Here is a 7,803-nt window from a genome sequence, read left to right on the forward strand (position 1 = left end):
CATGGCTTGAGCCCAAAAAAGATTGTATATAGCATCAAATGTTTCATGTCTGAATCGAACTCTTGGACATAAAAGCAACGAAAGACTACTTATTGCAAAACGCGTTTGAAGAAGCACATACATTTTCGCTAAAAGTTTGAAACAGACACATCCGTCTAATAAATCCTAATATTCATTGTTCACTTCCTCCTTTCCAGGAAAGAAAAAGAAGAATGCTGTTTGAGGACACACCAAAATACGCTCTCTCTCTCTCTCTCTCTCTCTCTCTCTCTCTCTCTCTCTCTCTCTCTCTCTCTCTCTCTCTCATAGCCTTTTGTGCATTCCCAAACTTATAAATAGAAGTCTGATGATTCTTTCACGGATGTGTCTCTCAAGCAGAACAGCATCTGTTCGCTCGTCTGTTGTTCTCTCCAGAAGCAAAATGATTAGCTGCCACTTCCTCTCTCCCAATCACCAATCATATCTTCTCAACTGAGAGGAATTTTCCCTTATCTATCTATGATTTAACTTTTGATCACTCATTTAACCTAATGAGATTAAAACAACTTTACAGTGTGATCCGTCCATTCTATTTTCATAATAAGATTATAGAGTAAAATTTAATGTGAACTGAAGTAAATCAAGAATCACTTCTGATGTATGGAAGCAAATTTATAGTAAGTGTGAAAGAAAGAGACATCTGCCCACAGTTTGCTTCGCGAAATCAAAACGTTTTTTTTACAGTCTACGAGGAGGATTAATGAACTATTGATGATTTAATCGTTATTTTTCTCCCTCTCTTCTATGTAATAGTTAAAATCAGCTAAAAAAGAAAGGTGCTTTTGACACCAGTACCAGTTCAAGTACACTTGGTCAGGGGATTGGTCTCTCAGTCGACTACACAAGCATGCATTTCACTAAAATGATTCACCTTAGGATATATTATATATATATATATATATATATATATATATATATATATATATATATATATATATATATATGTATATATATTATACAGTATATATATATACTGTGTATATATATATATATATATATATATATATATATATATATATATATATATATATATATATATATATATATATACTCTCTTCTGTTAAGTTTCCTTTCCCTGAGACCTAACCATAATTTCATCTGAATTACTATCACTTATTCGTACTGGAATGGATGATAGGAACTGAACAGTCACATAAAGAGACTCTCCTTGAATCCATTTGTATCAGCATTGCTTCCACTTAATCTTCACAACCTATCGGAAAGTAATATTTGGGATATAGATGGCTCAAAGACTCCCCCACTGAACAATTTCCTTCTTCGATTGGTCGTTTGAGTAGTTGTTATGTAGCAGTAAGAAGCGCCGAGTGTCAGTATAATGTTTCCCCTAAGATCTGCTGCATCTCTTGACCAGTATTGGTTTCGTAGAGCGTTTACTAAGTTAGAATTCACCATTGTTTCTTGTGATGTAGTTCCATGATAAATTGGAGGTTTTTGAAAGCATAAGTCCATCTTTTTTTTTTCTATTTCCCCACCTTTCTTTTAGAAATGTATTTTAAAGAATGTGGTATGTTCAATGTTGGAGTAAGATTCCTAGAAATAAATTGCTCACAAAAGTAAAATATCATTTATTTCTTCCCTTTAGCAGTTTTTCTTAAACTTTCTGCACATTGGGGAAAATTCAAATGAATTTCATTAATTTCTGATAGAATTCTGGGATTCCTGTACCCAGCCAAACAATGCAATCCTCAAATGATCCATGAAGTGAATGATTAATTGGTAAGTTTAAATGTTACTCATGAATGGCATTGGCAAGGAACTGTGACAATGCCCTAGCAGTGCAATAGCCTAGAAATTGACTTTATATGCATATTATCAACGCCTAGGATCAGAGATGGCCAGGCAATGGCTGCTGATGACTCTGGAGGCAGACTTATAGGGTCCTCCAAACTGCCCAGGCAGGAATGTATCCAATAAGTAAATACGATCCTAAATTGTCCTCATAACAGAAAATTAATATATCTGTCTTTTCTGTTTTCATTGCTGTCAGAACCTGAGGGCTGGAGAAATGCTGCTTTCAAAAAGACTTGAGTAGCAGTGCCAAGTAGAGTTTAGAGATCTGTGTTCATAGCAGTCTTCATATTTCCAAAAGACTGCAACACTCTTGGGAAAGTATATGATATCATTGCACCAAATGAAGTTACAGAATCAAGTTATATTCCAACTAATAGAAAAGGAAAGGTTTAAAGGCCACATTTATGTCTGTTGAAAACTGATTAATCAAAATCACAAAAAGGTAGGTGGGTAGGTACAGATTTTAATTTTCATTTCATGCATTTTAAATGTAAAACCAAGTCTGACATATTTGGTCCATTTTTATCTGATCAAATTAAATTGTCCAAATATAGACGAGATTAGGATTATTTGCTGAGACAGACCTGTCAGGCATAAAATTGCTCTTTATTTGTTGCTGTCAAATTGACGTCATTATATTCACTTGTTTTTGGCATCCATAGATGAATTTTTATTCAAAGGTATACACATTGTCAGACACAGTTTGTGACAACGGAGTGAGCAAGATGGAAGTGGACATTTTCAGGTATTTTCCTAAAATAGATGAAGTTATTCTTTCGCGCACTTACGAATTTTTAAGAATTAAAATATTATTTTATTTTTATTTTCATGTACAGTAATTGAATGTGGCTTCTTTTGCTATTTAATGGGAGAAGAATAACTAAGGCTTTCAGTAATAGAAAGTATTCTGAATTGTTCTCCTTTTAGTTTTAACAAAATATATTTGGATAGTTTTACTTCTCACATTTGAAGAGCATCTACATGATGGAAAATAAATTAGGTTACTTTCGTCTAAGTCAAAATTTTCAAGATTATATTTGTCGACTTTTATGCCTATCTAATATGAAAGGAAAGAAATTTAAGCCAAAACCGAAAGTTTTTTGTTTTTTTTTTTCCAAAAGAATTTCCACTCATTTCTCATTAACCTTCAAAATCTGCAAGGAAAGTTCGAGTGTCTTCATTACCTGAAGCAAATATGGAAGTTTGAAGTTTGGAGAAAATTTTAAAAGATCATCAAAGTTTAACTGTGCATTACGATAATTTCAGAGGGCAAAATTAATTCTTATTTCGCCTGTAATATTTATGAATGCAAATTATAAGGATCATATTATTATAAATTGAGTGCAATTCCAGCTCGTAATTTCTTATCTTTTGAATTCTTATTTGCTCATCTGATGACATATCCAGCATATAGGGTTCTGGCACAATTTCTCAGTACGTCATTTCTTTATTATCTACATATCAATCTATATAAATATTTTCATATATCAATATAAAGTAAAATCTAATCAATAGAACCTAATTTCTGGAAGTACACGCTCATTTGGCTATTGTAACAACATTTTCTCTCTCTCTCTCTCTCTCTCTCTCTCTCTCTCTCTCTCTCCTCTCTCCTCTCCTCTCTCTCTCTCTCTCTCTCTCTCTGCTCGCCCGATTTCATGTAAAAAATAAAATGAGCATTTTCCTATTTTTCTTCTACACCTTCAATAACAGACATTTTTACCGATACAGTGACACATCACAAGATTTTTTCCCTCTAGAGTGATATATTGATATTAATTCCTTTGAGTGAACCTCGTGACAGGAAATCCTTTCTTCCCTTCCCAGAAGTGAAGGGAAGAAGGGAAAATGACAATTGTCTTATCCTGCTTCTTCGAAGACAATAAATTACTTCTTGGAAAAAGTGAGTTGAAGACAAACTGCAATTGAAGGTAGCCGCTCTCTTGTTTCATAATTTTGTTCTTTGCTATTCATTGTTTCTCTTTTTCTCTTTTTCTTATCTTATTACTCTTTTTTAGGTAATTTATTTCACCTATTTATGGCATTTGACACTTTTCCCACTATCTAAATCATCACTATTTTTTATCACTTGATTCAGTTGAAGGACAAATTAATTGGTGATTTTCTCTTCAACAATTGTGATGTTATTTGGTATCGATCAGTTGCTGAGAGACGAAGGAAGGATCCAGGTCACTGGGGTTATGTTAATGAAGTCATCATCAATAATAATAATAATAATAATAATAATAATAATAATAATCTGGTCTTGAACATGTGGAAAATGGCAAAAGTTACAGCCACTAAATATTTGCAAACCATAAAAACGATTTCAATGACGGATATTGATTTAAATATGAGAGAGAGAGAGAGAGAGAGAGAGAGAGAGAGAGAGAGAGAGAGAGAGGAGAGAGAGAGAGAGAGAGAGTATCTCCTGTCCATTTATCCACCATTGCAATGAAAGTAACGCAAATATACACAGAAATTGGTATCATAAAACGGAATTACCCTTCGCATCATAACATTTATTCGGGGGTGAGTCAACTTATGGCTTCTGCCGGAGCCAAGAGATCATATATGTGGGAATGTATTTTCACACACACACACACACACACACACACACATATATATATATACATATATATATATATATATATATATATATATATATATATATATATATACATATATATAATATAATATAATATATATATATATATATATATATATATATATATATATATATATATAATATATATATATATATAATATATATATATATATATATTATATTATATAATATAATATATATATATATATATATATAATATATATATATATATATATATATATATATATATATATATATATATATACCCATCAAAACAAAACATTATTGATTTTATATCGAAATTCCAATTAGTAAAGCCGACGCAAATGTTATCACCACAAGAGATAAAACCAAAGTGAAAAATAAATGTTTCTAAACTTGTGATATTTTTAATTCCAAAATCCTTTGATTTCTAAGACACCAAAAGACAGTTTGTTTGAACCGAAAGCTTAACAACAGTTCTAAATTAGGCCTATGGGAAGAAAATGACATGTCTCTGAATACCTGATATTTCTCAAGTACATTTTCTGTAAAATAAAATCCAAATATGAATATAATTGAAGAGTTACTTAGCATGGTAATGTTAATACGATGCAAATGTATTACACAACTTTCAAAGTTGCCTACAGCAAGTTTTAATAATAAGTTATAAGTAAAATAATGTTTTTAATAACGCTGGTGATTTTAGAAAACGTATTCTTATGTTGTGATATAAAAATGTCTTGGATGAAAACATAGATCAATAAACGACAGACTTAAGGAATATCAAAATGAGAACAGCGATGAACAAAAGAGGAAAAATGATAATAATTTTCTCCTTTTTTGTTAACGTTTATGGCAACACTCACCCTTCATCTTAGCGCCTCCTTCTTAGCCTTCTTCTGCAGAGTCCTGTTGCCATCGAAGGAGGTTATCATTGCCTCATCCCCTTCCAGGGACCTTTGACCTTTGACCTTAATCTCTGGTGCAATTAATATCCATGATTAAGAATTCATTAACTGACCTTTGTACTTTGCAGCTCTTCTTCTTCTTCCACACTCTGTCTTTGGTTCCTCAAAATCTGTTCCGTTTAAATGGTCAAAATTCATTGCAAATATCATTCTTATTAAATCAAGATTTTGACTTATGTAAGAATTCCCACCAACAGAGGTTGTGGTATTTCCATGTGTACACCAATTAGACACCCAGCAACACTAGGTGTCTATCACCAACACTTATCATGGCAGACACATTAGTACTACAACTATCACCAATGATAACTATGGTACAACGACTATTATTATCAGCTAAATGTAACCATTAGGCTTATCACAATAAACCCTGTGCCACTAGGTCTATCAACACACCCTAGGATACCAGGTATAACCCCAAGATACTCTTTAGTACAAGGTCTATCACCAACACGTTCTCTGGGACTAGGCTTATCACCGTTTATCACCATCACAACCTAAAGTGCAATGTTCACCAACACACATTCCGATTCCAACAACAGCTTCAAAAAGCCCTTTCGAAATTCCCATGCCTACGGCCTCCATTATGGTTAAGATCACGTTTTCACTCAAACAAAGATCAAGAGAAACATATTTTAGTATATAATTCACTTCACTCCTCCCGCCATATTAAATCTAACTTGGAATGCTTCATCTCTTTTGTTTCACTAATCACGTTAATAACATCATTGACACCATACTCAAACATCTCTGCTTCAGCTATAACATCACCGTCATTCGACGCCATGTTTATAGAGAGTAATTAACACTTATCACTGTAATAATCACAAAATGATAATCGTCAAAATCAGGAAGATAAACACGAATTCAAACACAGCGGGACTTGTATCACGTGACACTGCATTGCAAGGGTGACTGAGGGAGGGAAGGAGGCTTCGAGTGTGCTGATTGGCTGAACTCATCCCTCGCCCGATTTAGTTCTCAAATAAAAATCTAAATATACTGTCAAGCAGATTATTATTATTATTATTATTATTATTATTATTATTATTATTATTATTATTATTATATAGTTCAGTGGTTACCAAATATTTTTGTTCATTGCCCCACTTTTTTCAAAATCCTGGCTAGCAGCAAGCTTATTACCCCCGCACTATATTATTTTGAACATGATTAATGTAAAACAAACTTTTAGTTGGTTGAACCTTCCTTTATTCATCTATTATTGAAACAAATATATCAAGAAGTACTATTACTTCTATTTAAATTAAAGATAAAAAATGCCTACATATAATAACGTTGAAAATAAAAGGAGAGAATATATAATTGAAATAATGTTCATCAGGGTAAAAAATGACATATAAATAAACAAATACTTTTGCTGGAAATAAATAAAATAAGTTCATGTAAATAACCACACCAGTTGAAAATTAGTGGGAATATATATATATATATATATATATATATATATATATATATATATATATATATATATATATATATATATATATATATATTATATAATATTATATGTATATATATATATATATATATATATATATATATATATATATATATATAATATATATATATATATATATAATTTAAAAAAAACTTCAGTAGTGTGAAAAATTACAACTTAGGATTAAGATCGTTTCAGTAATGGGAGGAGATAGTTTTGTAAGGCCAGATCTGATGTCATTATCTGGGTTAAATCTATTTCTCTCCTTGCTTCGGATGGTCAAAAGAGCTGAAAAGCCGGCCTCACTCATGTAACTTGAACAAAATGGTAAAAGTATTTTTTCTGCTTCTAAACGTGATAGAGGGAACTCTGTTACGGCTAATCCAAAATGTAGATTATTTCATGGAGTTAAATTCCATTGGTAAGAGGTTGCTTACTTGTATTTCAAGTATTTCTTCTGCGAGTCGATTTGGGTTTATTTGGCAGATGTCCGCTGTTACATGTGAATAGATTCTGAATAGAAGGATAGTTGAGTGGGTTAATTTCATGTAAATATTCTTCCATCCTTTGACGCAGGCTATTTAAATGAAAATTCATTATACTCCCCATATCTCTCAAGTGAACAGAATCTGTATCTTCCAAATACTCTCCTAACTTAGAAAATGGAGATGTTCTGTCAGTTTTCAATTTTCAGTCCCAAAACTCCAGCTTGCTACGAAATGCTTATATTTTTTTCATTCAATGAGATAACATATTCGTCTAGTCCTTGCAGCGATGTATTCAGGGCATTTATATGCGAAAATATGTCCACAAAATAACACAGAATGGAAATACGTCTCGGATCTCTCAGTTTCCCTGATAAAATGTGTCCCTTATCGTCCAAAAACATTTCATTATCAGTTTTGAGCTGAAATAGTAATTTGAAAACATTT

This window comes from Palaemon carinicauda, chromosome 25 (genome assembly GCF_036898095.1).
Source record: "Palaemon carinicauda isolate YSFRI2023 chromosome 25, ASM3689809v2, whole genome shotgun sequence".
NCBI lineage: Eukaryota > Metazoa > Arthropoda > Malacostraca > Decapoda > Palaemonidae > Palaemon > Palaemon carinicauda.